The following is a 15,858-nucleotide window of genomic DNA, read 5'->3' as shown; positions in this document are numbered from 1 at the left end:
CCATTTCGAGAAACATCAGGGACCAAACACAATCCCAATGCAAACAGTACAACCAGGGCAGACTTGCTCTGTCTCAGAAGACCCTCAGCCACATGTGCCTCAGTCTACCTGCCAGACTAGGGCTCCCCAGCATGCCAGAGCCCTGTGTGTAAGTACACTTTTTCTCAGAGATGAAATAGCTCACCCGTGTGACACCAATTCCATCTTTCAGGACACCAGGGTAGTATTCTGTGCAATGAAAGTAATTTACTAAATGGTCCTCTGGTGCCATGGAAGAGTGAATTCATTTTGCACAGGTCACAAGTTTACTTCCAGCGAGCAGTTTCCTCCCCGCCAGAGCAGGCCCGAGTCTAATGAAAAACTGAAGTGCAGCCCTGAGGTCCCTGAAGCAGTAGCTCCCCCTAGACCTGCACCTGTGCTTGGGAGCCCAGCTGAGACAGAAACATGAGCAGCGAGTGGGTGAGAAGCCAAAGTTGTTGTCTGCTATTGTTACAGGGATTATGAACTTGTCCAGAAGGGACCAAAAGACTGGAGGGTGAAGGTGAGGGTAGGGCTACCACTGGGAGGTGAGGGAAGAGAAGCCAGAGTCAGGGACCCAACACCACAGCCAGAGCTGAATACAACAAACTTAAACGTCACTAGTGCAGAGAGAGAGGGAGAAGGAAAGTGGGAGAGGAAGAGAGAGAGGGAGATAGGAAAAGAAAGGGAGGGAAGAAGAGAGAGGGAAAGAGAGAAGGAAAGAGGGAGAGGAAGGGAGAGACAGGGAAGGAGGGAGAGAAAGGGAAGGAAGGAGAGAGAGGGAAGGAAGGAGAGAGAGGGAAGGGAAAGAGAAGGAGAGGGAGGATGAGGGAGGAGGAAAGAGAGGGAGGGAGGGAGCAGGAGGAGAAGAAAGAGGGAGGGAGGGAGGGAGGAGGAGGAGGATAAAGAGGGAGGGAGGGAAGAGGAGGGAGGGAGCAGGAGGAGGAGAAAGAGGGAGGGAGGGAGGGGGAGGAGGAGAAAGAGGGAGGGAGGGAGGGAGGGAGCAGGAGGGAGGGGAGAGCTAGAAGCGAAGGGAGGGGGAGAGGGTGAGAGAGGAAGAAAAAATGCTATGATGGGGGAAAGAAAATACAATGCTTTTTTACCATATACTTAGAATGTGGTTGGGAACCCCAGCCCAGATATTAGAGCATGGAGTGATTATGATGACTACAAAGCCTTCCATAAATAATAAATCTCCACATTAATCTTCAACTCCAATCTCTCTCTTTTTTTCTCTCCATCCCTCTCGTATTTCTGTGTTTTTAAAAGATCTCTTTTCACATATGTGTGCACACCCCAAGGCTGTTCTTCTCAGATAAGTAACAGCGTTTCTCACCAGATCTGGATTTAGAATCTGCCCTTTTTGAGCATTCTGAAATCACTCTAAAATGTCACACAAAGCAGGGCCATATGAGGAGACATCTACACACACCCCACAAGGGCAAGTGAGCTCACCACTACACGTCCAGCCTCACTTGCCAAGCTGCCTAAGATCAGCGGGAAATCCAGTAAAGACAATGATATTCAATAGTGTGAAAGACCCGTGGAGCTGGTTACTGTAGACTCAGAGCTTAAAAGGGAATTTAGACAAAAATGACAGAAAGATGACGTCTAGGTTGTTTGTTCAGCCCCTCTCCACTTTTCACTTGCCTTCAAGATATCTCAAAGCCTATGCTTGGATTTGAAGAAACTACTTCAAAATTGTACAACACTGGTCTACAGTATGTTAGTGTTTTTTGGGCAATTTAACTTGATAAACCCTAGGCTGAAAAAGTTAAACAAGTGTCTTTACTGAAGGACTTTTCAGGACCTTTAATAAGTATTATGAATCTCAAATATATACATATAGCTAGGATGGAAACGTTTTTACAGAGAATATCCTTGGGTGCCAGTTCTATAGCAAACATACTTTGAGAAGGGCTAGATTTGATCTTTCCCTTTTATTCTCCCAAAGAAAGAGTAATAAATTCTTTTATGGTACTATTCTAATCAAGGTGAGGACTTATAACTGGGGCACTTTTGAAAATGTTGGTTTAAATATTTAGTAGGCCCTGAAATTTATAATATGAACATCTGAATCCCACAGCAGCAGAATGATTATAAATGCAAGTCTCCACTGAATGCAAACAGCCAGGCACCATGGTCTAGCCCACAGACCCGGGAGCCAGACCCCCTAGGGTTGAATCCTGCATGGCCTTGCCTCTGTCCCTCCAGCCATTCATCTCAGTTTCTCCACATGTATAATGAGCAGGCTAATAATACCTACTTCACCTTGTTGCATGAGATTTACTGAGTTAAAATGTATAAAGTACTTCAAATGATAAATACTAACAAAGCTTTTGAAAAAAGTAATATGTCACATAAAGCATTGCAAGTTCTCATGTGACAAAATAGTGCATGTCATTTGAACCATAGATTTCAGCCCATTGCCCTTTCCCAGCTAAGAATTATCCTATTTTCCATGTGGAAAAAGGAAACAAGGGGAATATGACAGATGAACAAAGAAAAAATTGACTGGAAGTGTATAATACATTCGAATGTAGAGATAAGGAAGGTTAAGTTTGAGATATTTCAGGGGGAAATATTAGATACAGGCTAAATGAAATTTAGCCTAGTTACATGAGCTCTCTAGGCCTGGGGACACACGTTTTGTGTATGTGGCTATGTAGACAACGATGCATGGGCACCTTTGTGCATTCTGGGCAATAAAATTCCAAGATTTTGCTAGTTAAAAATGTCATAGGATGGCTTCATTATCATGAACCCTTTGTTCACAGGTAGATTTAAAGGAGTCTTTTGGGTATTAATGGTTTTACATCAAGAATGCTGGGCCAGGCACAGAGACTCACACCTGTAATCTCAGCACTTTAGGAGAATCACTTGAGGCTAAGAGTTCTAGACCAGCCCTATCAACATGAAAAGAACTGCCCCTCCCCCCCCCAATCTCTCCAAGAAATATAAAAATTAGCTGGGCATGGTGGCACATACTTATAGACTCAGTTACCCAGGAGGTTGAAGCAGGAAGATCACTTGAGCCCAGGACTTTGAGGCTGCAGAGAGCCATAATGATACCACTACATTCTAGCCCAGGCAACAGAATGAGAACCGTCTCCAAAAAAATTAACTAAAGAGAATTTCATGTCCCCCTCCAGGCCCCTTCCCTGACCTACATCTTTGTCCCCAGTATTGCTCCTTGTCTGTCTCTTCCTCCTACCAGCACCAACGCTAGTCTCTACCTCAAAACATCTCTCTAAAACTCCACATATTCTCAAGTCCCTGTATTCTCCCAAATTAATTCCATGTTTCTTCAAAATAATTTCCTGTCTTTAAAGATACAATGAGTGACTGAAAACCTTTTAGATTCTCGATCCTTGGTGTGGGAAAGATACCTTATATGGCATAAGTTCCAGAGAGGCTGGAGCTCCAGAAGAAGCCTGTAAACCTTTTCAGATTAATCACTGCTTGTTATTTCAGCAGAGCCCCTACGTGATGTTGTTGATTTGCTTCCTCCCCCCAGGTCCATTCTTTGCCCTTCTCAGTGCAGCTTTGAGACCTGGAGACTGAACCCTGTGGACCTCAACCCAGCTCAGCTGCCAGTGGCCTCCTGGTTGTGCCCAGCCCAGGGAGGCACCTCAAGGTAAGGCAGCAGGAAGAGAAGACAGGGAATTTCTTCCCTGCTCCCTCCTGCTCTGGGCCATGTTTTCTGGCAGCAGCTTCATCCCTGCCTGACTTCAGCTCTCACTTGGACTGAAGTAATGCGCTCTGCAATGCTTTGTTCCCTCAGGCCTAGAGTGGTAATGGCTCCCTCCTGGCCTCTGGGAGCCTCATCAACCTTGCTTGTTCCTTTAATCCTCTCTCTACATCCCTAGAAGGAGCCTCTTCCTTGCAATCTCTTGAACTATATAGATTGGTTTCTTCAGCCTTTTGTTTGTTTGTTTTTGAGACAATGTCTCAAGCTTTTGTCCTGGGTAGAGTACCGTGGTGTGACAGCTCACAGCAACCTCAAACTCATGGGCTTAAGCAATTCTCTTACCTCAGCCTCCCAAGTAGCTGCAACTACAGGCACCTGCCACAATATCTGGCTGTTTTTTGGTTTTGTTTTTTTTTTGGCAGGCCCAGGCTGGATTCAAACCTGCCAGCTCCAGTGTATGTGGCTGGCACCCTAGCCACTGAGCTATAGGCACCAAGCCTATACAGATTGTTTTGTCTTTTGCTAAGACTCTAACAGATAACAGAGCCATGGTAAAAATACAATAATTTTATGTAAATCATAATTATTAATGTCATTTTAAAACAAAAACAGCATGCTTGCAGTGAGCTGTGATGACACCACTGCACTCTTTCACAGGCAACAGAGCAAGACCCTGTCTCTAAAAAAAAAAAAAAAAAAAAAAAAAATAGCATGTTTGCATATACACATATATATAGTCTCGAAGCTAAGGAAAAGACAATGTTGTTTCTATTCAGCTCTACCACCCAGGTGAGTGAGGGGCCCTCCTGTGAGAAGTTATCTCTATTGCAGATATTGTAAGCTTTCCAGGAGCCATAAGTAATATCTATGAGTCCTAAATCAGTTAAAGTTTCTTATACATAGCACACACGCAAAACCCACAGACAATTATTTAACAAAGATTTAAAATGTTTTGAAATGTATAATGCTCTCTTAAAAAGAAAAAAAAAGCTTATGTTGAAATTTTCATTTAGAAACTCACTTAATTAATCCACTTTAGCAATCTACCTTTGCTCCTACCCCTGCCAAGAATTACTCAGATCTCGTTCATGGCTGACTTTCTCTTGTCGTTCAGATCTCAACTTAATGGTTACCCACTTAGAGAGTGTTTTTAGTAGCTACCCATCTACTACCTGGCATTCTATTTTAATCTTGCATCTAACACTATTTCGATATTTGATAGGCTGACTGTTGTATGGCCCCTATACCATGGGACATGCCCAATAACTGCTCTGCCTCAACACTTGGCCCAAAGTAAGTGCTCAAAAAATACATTGAATGAATTAATGAATGAATTGTCATTTAGCAAGAGATAAATGGAATAAATTTCTGTTCTTCCTCTCAAGGAACTCACAAATGGAGAAAAGAAACACATCTGAAAATTTATAGAAGAAAGTACTACACTAGAGGAATACAGTGACTCCCACAATGGCAAACTACCTTATAATAGAGCCATCATCCCCCTGAACAAAGGTGTAATAAAATGCAAAAAAAAAAAAAAAATCTGTTTGAAGACACTGGAAACTCTCAAGGCAGCCAGGATTTTCAGGGTCCAGAGCGAGAGTGAAGAGAAACTCATTGAGGTGAGCCCAGCGTTCCACTCCGAGCATCTTCTGATTCATGTGCTGTGCATGTGGGAGGGCTGAGAAGCCAAGCAGAAAGCAGCTGTTAAAAGGGGGAAAAAACAAAAAGCTGAGCGAAGCTTTCACCACCTCACAGGGCTAGGGAGACAAAAACTGGAGCTCAGGACCAACAAGACAGTCAGGACGTAAAGGGCCAAGATGCAGGAGAGAAGGGCAGCAGGTGGTGAGCCCAGCAATCTGGGCAACACTTTTCCTTCTCAAGTGTTTACTGTTTCATAAGAAGCACCTACAGAGAGGCAGAGAGCGGTTCCTACAACTGGAAGAAGCTGGGCGGGACTAGTAGCAGTGTCACAGTACTGGCATATTTTAAAAATTCTCTCTAGAAGAAGAAATCATCACCCATAATCTCTCTAATTTTTTATTCATGTTTGGTATGCGATCAAATGTTAACATACAGTGCTGGCTTCAGCAGCATATATACTAAAATTGGAAGGATATAGAAAAGATTAGCATTGTTCCTGCAAAAGGATGATATGCAAATTCATGAAGTATTTTATATTTTTGGATTACTTGAGCTCAGGAGTTTGAGACCAGCCTGAGCAAGAGAGAAACCTCATCTCTATCAAAAATAGAAAAATTAGCCTGGCTTTGTGGTCGGTGTCTGTAGTTCCAGCTACTTGGGAGGCTGAGGGTAGAGGATCATTTGAACCTAAGAGTTCAAGGTTGCTGTGACCTACAATGAGATCATGGCATTCTATACAGGGCAACAGAGTAAGACTCAGTCTCAAAAATAATAATAATAATAAATGTTAACAGACATACCAAGAGACATAACAAAGAGATTTAAATGAAAAAAGATAATAGAAACAGACCCTCCAGATCCAAAGAGCAAGAAGTCAAATACTTTAAAATATTTGTGATTGATACATTAATAAAATAGATAATGAGACAAAAAAAGTTTACCAGCAAATTTGAATCTATAAAAAAAATAATCAAATGGAAGTTCTAAACTGATACTATAAAGTAAGACAACTCAATAAATAGATTAACAGAAGATTAGACATAGCTGGAAAAGGAACTAGCCATCTGGAAGATAGGACAATGGAAATTATCCAGAGTGAAGCACAGAGAAAAAGAATGGAAAAAACTGCAGTAGACATTTGAAACCAAGTTAAAAAAAAAAAAAAAAATCTGCCATATATGTAATTAGAGTCCTGAAAGAAGAGGAGGAAAAGAAAGGGGCAGAGCAATATGAGAAGAAATAATAACTAAGAATTTTTAAAGCTCACAAGACATCAAGCTGTAGATTTGTGAATTCCCTCAAGGAGGCACCTGTAGCTCAGTGGTTATGGCACTGGCCACATACACTGAGGCTGGTGGGTTTGAGCCTGACCTGGGCCTGCTAAACAACAATGACAACTGCAACAAAAAAATAGCCAGACATTGTGGCAGGCACTTGTAGTCCCCACTACTTGGGAGGCTGAGACAAGAGAATCACGTAAGCCCAAGAGTTTGAGGTTGTTGTGAGCTGTGATGCCACAGCACTCTACTAAGGGTGACAAAGTAAGACTCTGTCTCAAAAAAATAAGTAAATTAATAAAGAAGTCTGTCAAGGCCTGAGAGGATGAATACAAAGAAAAATACACCAACACACATCATGGAAAACTGCTGGATACAAATATAAAGAGGAAAACTTGAAGACAAATACAAAATGTTACAATTAATACCAAAGAAAATAATTTTGCTTTCAGGGGATCAAATAAAGATGCACAAAGAAAGCAACAATTCATTTATTCAACAAGAAGAGTGCCTTGAGTACTTACAGTATAGGCCCATCATTAACTTGAGTCTTTAAAAAATATACAAATATAAACGATATCTCTGCCCTGTATAAGTTCAAGTTTAATATGGAAGAGGAACAGAAATGTAAGTAAATTCCCCAATAAAGCCTACCAAAAGAGTTTGTTGTTGTTGTTGTTAACTCAAAAGAAAGGGATGCCTGGGGCAGGCAGGAGTGAGGGCACAAAGAAAGCACAGAACTTTACGTGGTGTCTTGCGAGAGGATCTCAGGGTAGAACAACCCAAGCAAAGGCATAGCAGGGTGAAAGTGGACGTCTCATGGAGCAAAAGTGAGTTGTCCTTGGAATTCAGAGTGGAGAGGGGCAGGGAGTTATAGAAAACGAGGCTGAAGAGTTAGGTTGGAAACAGATTCAGTAGGCAGCTGGGACTCACCGCAAGTTTTTTAGTAGGACAGGGGCATCACCCAAGTCACTATTTAGGAAGAGCTCTCTGGGGGCAGCCTGAAGGCTGCTCTCAGGAGGGATTCAGTGGCAGCCCAGGGAGACCAGCTAAGCAGATGTTTGTTGTCATGGTCCAGGCAAACCAGAGAGGGTTGACCTTCAACAAGGCCCACAGAAATAGAAACAAACATGTGAAAAAGAATGCTGGATATTTCAAAGTCAGAATCAGTAGGAAGTGACAGCCATTGATTATAGGAGACAGAAAAACAAGTCAAAATTGACGGAGGTGGTGGATGTCACAACGTATAAAACAAGTATGTCTTGGGGGTGCTACCTTGAGGCTTGTTGAGTTCAAACTATCAACAGGACATTTCTGAAATGTCTTTCAGGGAGCTGAAAAGGCCAGTCTGGACCCTAGACACAAAATCAGGAGTAGACGCCGCCCTGTGAAGGCCAAGGGGAGACCGAGGTAGCCAGGGGAAGCTCAGCAGGGCAAGACCTGAAGCAAGGCCAGTGAGCCCAGAGTTCACACAGCTCAAGAAACGCAGATAGTCCCAACACAGGCTTCTTGGGTTACTCGTTCTGAAATATGTGAAAATATTTTAATTGAAAAAAAAATCTTCAGGATGCTCATTACACAGGAAAACTATTTGAAAAACAGATCTATTACCCTCCGTATTTTATGTTTTCCTAAGCCTCTTGCTAAGCTGCATCCCCATTTTTCCTGCTTAGGCAGCAGAAACACTAATGATGAGAGCTGTAGTTAAAAAGCGCTTCTGAGGGTTGAAAACTTCAATATGAATAATGCCAGAGGCGTGGGGGAGGGGAGGCAGTTAAAAGCTACCTCTGTGCTGTGTTTTTAAAATAATGCACATCAACTAAGGAAGAAACAACAGTTAAAACAGAGATGATGTTTCCATCATACTAACCCATTGTTTTGACTTACATACATACACGTATGCATATACTGTCGGCGGATGACAGCTGGAGAAATTTTTTCTGTGCTGTTGGTTCCTCTCCTTTCAGATATGATTTATGGATAAGAACATAACTTTGTCAGTGAGATTAGAAGCATTTTTGCAGCCCCCATATTATTGCAGAATCCTGCAGTTCAGGTCAAAAATAACAGACTTCTGCTGCTGCAGAAATTCTCTCCCAGGGTTACACCGGATGCAATTTGAACTTTCGTGTTTTTTAAGCTACTTGTGGTTTATTTCTTAAAAAGTCTGTTGATCTGCTTCGAGTTTCCGAGGCCACCGGAGAGAGGCAAGCTCTGTTAAGATTTGCACATTAGGTCTTTGGAGATGACTCCCCCAAATTAATTTCCTATACCTCTAAAGCCCAGCACCCTGTAGTACCAAGTCCTTAAAGGGGTCTAATTTGAAAGTAAAACAATGAACAGTTACTCAGTTTCTCCCTTGTTCAGCACTATTTCATGTCGCAAGAGGCAAAGCAGTGGACGAGATGAGATTGGAAGGAAATGGAAGACAGGGGTTATATTTTTAAAGAAACTAACCAACATAGCAAGATGCTATATTCAAGGGCTGAACTGATCAGCGCCACATAGTAAATGCCGTCGGATCATCTATGATGGAGGGATCTGAGTAGACCATACAAATCTGGAAGGCTCCATGGAGGAGGGAGAATTTAACCCTGAAAACACCAGTTATGTCTTTTACCCTTTTTGATCTGGGTGTAGCATTCATCTTAGATTTTGCCACCTTGCCAAGAAGACTGTCCTACCACAGACCTAGTATCTAGACCCCATTGAATCCACCGAGAATTCAAACCTTCTTCTTCACACTTTGGAATAAGCGGCCAAAACTAACTTCTCTCCCTCAGTCCCAAGCCTGCATTTGCACCACCTGTTCCATCTTAAACACACACACACACATCCGTGCCCGAACATGTATAAAGAGGGAAAGCAGGGAGAAGGACTCTTTCCCCCAAGGACGGAGCTCTGCAGCCTTGTGTGAACTGGCGGCTGCTGCCTCGTTCCAGGCCAGTCGCAGTCTCCATGATGGCACAAGAGAAGCTGGCCCCAGGCCCCAGTTCTGCACCTCTTCCCCACCCTCCCTTCACCTTCATTTAGCTCCTCTCTGGAATATTTTTCTCTGTAGGTTCAGACATCATAAGTTACCATTCACTGCACATTTGTTAAGCAATAACAAAGTACAAAGTACTTTGCCTGGAACGTGTGTACCTGATGAAGAAACTGCCAAGAAGTATACAGTCTGTGGTGGACCCAGACAGGAAATTCTGTGCCTGGCAGGCAGTACAGTGTGCTAGACTTGTGTACACACAAAGCTACAGGATGATGTAAACATGACGTCTACAGGCCTGGGAATGTTTTTAAAGCCTGTGGCTGAGTAAGGGCTGCCCTGCGGGAAGGGAGGAGGCGACCCTGAGCAGCCAGTTCCTCAGCACATATAACTTGTAAGGGAGCCCCTCTGAGAGTCGCCTTGGGGTGAGCAAGGGAGGGGACCCTCGTGACACTTAGGGCAGAGGGGATCTCATTAGACTCAATAGAAGAGGGAAAAGTAAACCTTAGAACTGGATAAAAGAGGGGGGGCAGGGATTGTTGCTAATGTGCCCTTGGAAGAAGTCCCAGGGTCTGCCCAGTAAAACCTTCCTAAGCTGTCTTTTTTTTTTTTTTTTTTTTGAGACAGAGCCTCAAGCTGTCCCCCTGGGTAGAGTGCTGTGGCATTACAGCTCACAGCAACCTCCAACTCCTGGGCTCAAGCGAGTCTCCTGCCTCAGCCTCCCAAGTAGCTGGGACCACAGGCGCCCGCCACAACGCAGGACTATTTTTTGGTTGCAGCCATCATTGTTGTTTGGTGGGTCTGGGCTGGGGATTCGAACCCGCCACCTTAGGTGTACCTGGCTGGCGCCTTAGCCGGTTGAGCTATAGGCGCTGAGCCCCTAAGCTGTCATTTTGATAAAACTTGGCTTCTCCTTCTCTAGCTTCTCATGTCTTCAAGGCAGGTATCCTGCTTTAAGGATCACTAAGGGAGCGAGAAATCAGTCAAGGGCCTCAAGGAAGACCTTTTCTTAAATTTTTTTTTATTAGATCATAGCTGTGTACATTAATGCAATCATGAGGTACAATGAGCTGGTTTTACATACAATTTGAAATGCTTTCATCAAACTGGTCAACATAGCCTTCACAGTCTTTTCTTAGTTATTGTGTTAAGATATTTATATTCAAAAAAAAAGACATTTATATTCTACGCCTAGTAAATTTCACATGTACCCTAGTAAGATGCACCAAAGGTGTGGTCCCACCAATTACCCTCCCTCCACCCATCCTGCCCCCTCCCCGCCCCTCCCTCTCCCCTTTCCCCTTCTTCTTGGGCTAACAAGGAAGACTTTTTATGGGAGGTAGCATCAGACCCTAGCCCAGTGAGTAGACTTTTCTAAGGCGGCAGTGGGGAGAGGCACCTGATGGCAGTGGGGGTGGGGGGGAGTGAGCCACAAGCCTAAGAAAGCACATGGACTCCAGAGGGCTGGAATTTCCACATGTGGGGCAGAGTGGAGAATTCAGGAGCCCAGTCAGCAGAGCAGCATGGGATGAGTTCCTAGAGGGCCCTGCCTTCCAGGCTAGATGTTTGGGATTTAATTACATAGGCACTGGGGAGCCCCTCAAATTTTCCAAGCAAGGATGGAGCCTTGATGCCATCAGTCAATCCCCCAAAGCCACTGACTGATAGTGCTTCAGTGACCATTTCAATATAAATAGAATACATATTCCCCTGAAGTTTGGGCCGGGGCCAGGCTTGAACTTTCCACCCCTGGTATATGGGGCCAGTGCCCTACTCATTGAGCCACAGGCGCTGCCCACAGAATATGTATTTCAATTTGAAAAGTATTTCCTAATCCAAAGAGAGAGGGGTGAACTGAAAGGACATCTGTAAGGGAAGCATCCAGGGACAGGCACTTCCAACTGCCCCTCTATAAACATCACGGTGGTATTTCTTAAGGCTCATTGCTAGGATATCACAACGTCTACCCTTAAGGTTCCCTATCCTTTTTGCCCTGAGACATCCAGGACAGATGAGGGTCACTGATAGAACATACTCCCCCATGGGCACCCAGCTTACTGAATCAAGACTTCCTCTCCAGCCCACTCCAATCACAGTCAAAATATCGATCCCATGCGATTCCACACTTACCCTCCTCTCCTTCAACAATCTGACTCTCCTCCTGTCCAGCTTTGTCCTGGTTCACACAGGGGATAGAAAGTAGTCTGTCTTTCCACTGTCCCTTCACAAGGGAGACGGTGAAAAGTGGACATACAGTCTACCTGACTGGTGTGTTTATGACCCAGTTTGGTGGCCACCCCAGGAAGGAAGAGCCAAACCTTCTCCCCAGGGTGTGTGATTCATTTCTTTGACCACCCCTTTCAATTTCTAGACCTCAGGTTGGTGGGGTCATTGTTGGCCTGAAGATCGCAGGGCTGGTTTGGCCCTCACCTCTTAGGCATTACAGGGACAGGCCTAGCAGCTATTCCCTTGGAATGTATTGTTCAGCCCATATTGGCTTTGGGGCCTCAGCTGAATTATTCAAGACAGCAGAAGCGTCATTCAAGATCTGATGTGTACTGAAGTTACCACTCACTAATTATAACAAACTTTTCTCTCCCACTCATTCATGAAATGATATCAAATGCAAGTCAATGAGAATGAAACTGTTGCACAGACACTGAATCTGCTCTAATTTATTTTTTAAAATATGTTATTAGCAATCCTGCATACTTTGAGCGTGACTATTGACAAGCTTCTTTTAACACACCTCCCAACTGATGCTCTGCTACTCGTATGGAGCCCTTCCTTTACCTGCTGAGACAAGTAACTCAATAGAGAGAAGTCCACGCAGGGGATTGTGTAAGTTCTAAGCTGTCAGTGCTAAGTATCACTGGTATTACTAAATCGCATATCATATGGGCAAGTCAGAAATCTAGCTGACTGCCCTGGCACCTGTGCCTCACCTCTCTGATGGAGGCAGGGAAGAAAGTGATGGAGAATCAAGACAGCAGAAAAAGGCTATGGTGGGCTTGGCACGTGTAGCTCAGTGGTTAGGGCACTGGCCACATACACCTGGGCTGGCAGGTTCAAACCCGGCCCAGGCCTGTCAAACAACAACGACAACTACAACAAGAAAATAGCCAGGCATTGTGGTGGGTGCCTGTAGTCTCAGCTACCTGGGAGGGAGGCTGAAGCAAGAGAATCACTTAAACGCAAGAGTTAGAGCTTGCTGTGAGCTGTGACAGCACAGCACTCTACTGAGGGCAACATAGTGAGACTCTGTCTCAAAAAAAAGACAGAAACAGGGTGCAGTGAAGAGCATATGACAGAGGGAAGTACCAGTGGCTTCCGAGGTTCAGCCTCACGGCACACTTTTTAGCATTTTTCAGCCACAGTCCTAGAGTTGTGAATGTTCTTGGTCTAGTGTGTGGTGACCGGCACTATGTAAATTTCCTGAAAGCCTCCCCCAAACTCATGAGTGCTTGGATACAAATACGCACCCTCACCCCTTGGTCTCTTAAAGATTAGGGCCTTAATCTTCATAGCAAATTAGTAAAAGGTTGGGTCAGCTGCAGTACGCATTAGCCTCTGCTTCTGCAAGTGGGGGAGCCTCATGAAGGCTCAACAATTTTTGTCACCTTCCTAGACACATCAATCACAGTCATGCATCATTTAGGGACGAGAATACCTCCTGAAATGCAGGGTTAGGTGACGCCCCTGTTGTGTGAACGTCACAGAGTGCACTCACACAAACCCAGATGGTACACCCCAGGAATCGTCTAGGATATGGGGTTGGTGTAGCTACTAGCCCCAGGCTATAAACCTGTGCAGGGTGTTACTGCACCGAATACTGTAGGCAGTTGTAATGCAATTGTAAGTGTTTGTGTAGCTAAACATTTCTAGATATAGAAAAGGTACAGTAAAAATATGGTAGAGAAGATTGAAAGATGGTGCCCTTGTGTCGGGCACTGAGCGCCAATGGCGTTTGCCGGCCTGGACGTTGCTCTGAGTGCATGAGTGGGGAGTGTGTGAGTGGGGAGTGACTGTGAGGGCCTCGGGCCTTAGTGCCCACCTTACCAACACCAGACGCTTAGGCTACACGGCATTGATTTTTTTTAATTTATTTTTCAATAATGAATTAATGTTCTCCCATTGGAACTACTTTATCCATTTTTCAGTTATTCTAAACTTTTTGACTGTTTGGTAACAGCACTTAAAACATAAACACATTGTACAGCGGTACAAAAAGATGTTCTTTACATTCTTATTCTATAGCTTTTTCTAGCCTTTAAAACTTTTTTACTTTTTTTTAATTGTTATTAAATCATAGTAAAACTTTTTAACTCTTTTAACTTTTTTTTAAAACTAAGATACAAACAAAAACATTAGGTTGGGACTACGCTGGATCAGGATCACTATCACTGTCTCCCCCCTCCACGGTCTCTCTGGGGCAGTAACGAGCACGGAGCTGTCATCTCCCATGATAACGATGCCTTCTTCTGGAATATCTCCTGAAGGACCTACCTGAGGCTCTTTTAGTTAACTCTTCTTATAAGGAAAGGAAGTACACTCTAAAATTAAGCTAGAAGTATACGATGGCAGATAAGAAACCAGTAACATAGTTGTTCCTTATCACTATGAAGTATTAAGCACTGTGCATGAGCATATGGGCTAGACTTTCACAGGACTGGCAGGGCCTTGGGTTTGTTCACGCCAGCGTCTCCACAGACGCACAACACCATGCGTGATGTCTCGGCAGCTATGATATCACTAGGCAACAGAAATTGTTCAGCTCCATTATCATCTTATGGGACCCCTGTCAAATATGTGATCCGTCATTGGCTAAAACAGCAATATGTGGCACATAACTATGTTTAAAATATTTAGAATCACAGGCCTATCGATCAGTCAGTAAACATTAGGAAGCACCCGCGGGGCACAAGGCCCTGTGGGACCCCCAGGTCTCTGAGAAAGTACAAGCCCATGAACCTCCAAGCCCAGGAGGCTGACTGTGCTCTTACCTGCAGCTCCCAGCCTAGTCTCTATGGGAATGTACCTCAGAGTGTGGTGTGGATCCGGAGAGGAGAAAAGAAAGAAAGCTCATCGAGAGGTAGGAAAAGTGAAAAGTTTTAGCAGATGCTTGGAAGATACTCAGAAATTAGGTGCGAGGAAGAGTTGAGATTTTTAAGGGAAGATGGGTCTAGCAATATCCCCAGTTCTGAAACTAGGAAGCGCGACTCATGAACAAGTCAGATTCTTCCTTTCAACCGATGGGCAGACTTGACTTCTCAGTCCTTGTTCCTCAAAGTCTGGTCCACAGACCAACAGCATCAGCATCCCCTGAGAAATGATTAGAAATGCAGGCTCTTAGACCCAATCCCAGAAATACTGAATCAAAATCTGCCTTTTAACAAGATCCTCAGGAGCGTGGCATGCATTTTAAAGTTCTGAAAGCACTGTTCTCAGTGCCAAACATCAGCAATGCATTTATTTACCAACGGAGACTAAGAAACCTGCCTCAGCAGACTTTTCTCAGCCACCCGTAAGAAAGTACCCAGAAGCTTGTCCTTCTCTACAAATTCAAAGAAACATCAAGTGTCTAGTGCCTCCCACCTCCCACCCACTTCCTTCAGTGGGAGCCATTGTTGGCTACATCTGCTTTAGAATTCAAGACAGCCCTTTCTCAACCATTCCAACAAGAAGAAAGATGTTGAATTAGAACTCATTCTTCCCAGAGGAAAGGGCTATGTGTTGGCATTATTTATATTTCCAACTTACATAAATTACTTATACTTCCAAAAAAAAAGATCTGGAACTACTTGCACCAAAAGGCTATTCAAATGCAAGGATGAAAAAAGATGGTAGGGAAAAGAAGACATAAAAAGAACATGCTTCAAGTACCTTGGAGATCATGATTATTTAGATAAGGAATTGTTGCGTCTCTGAGGTTCCTGGTAGCCAAGTAGAAAAGGAAACCTGATGAATGATGAAACTCTCATTGTCTGAAACATACCACACAAGGGAGGCAAGAAAAGAGATATTCTTGAGATGCCTAGCAAAAGGAAGAAGTTAGAGAAAGATTTAGAGAAAGAAAGATTAAGGAAACAATTTTGACGCAAAAATCTTCACACACACACAAAAACGTCAGACAAGTTTCAAGAGTAAATGTTTTGCATTTTACATGCACCCTGCAATATTGGTCTGCAGCTCTTCAGCACACAGAATGCATCTCTAAGTTCTTCTGTCCTCCTACCCAGGCACTG

General features: G+C 43.8%; 1 non-coding gene across 1 annotated transcript; it reads left to right on the top strand.

The window, feature by feature from the left end:
* Positions 1 to 5,787: 5,787 nt before the first annotated feature.
* Positions 5,788 to 5,894, top strand: LOC111725180. The gene has a single exon (XR_002773309.1). It is a non-coding gene; the product is annotated as a U6 spliceosomal RNA (small nuclear RNA).
* Positions 5,895 to 15,858: the final 9,964 nt, after the last annotated feature.

The sequence above is a fragment of the Otolemur garnettii genome, unplaced genomic scaffold, assembly GCF_000181295.1.
Source record: "Otolemur garnettii isolate 467f Iridium unplaced genomic scaffold, OtoGar3 scaffold00032, whole genome shotgun sequence".
NCBI lineage: Eukaryota > Metazoa > Chordata > Mammalia > Primates > Galagidae > Otolemur > Otolemur garnettii.
Note: the sequence above shows the minus strand (reverse complement) of the source record. Positions and strands in the feature narration are given on the sequence as shown.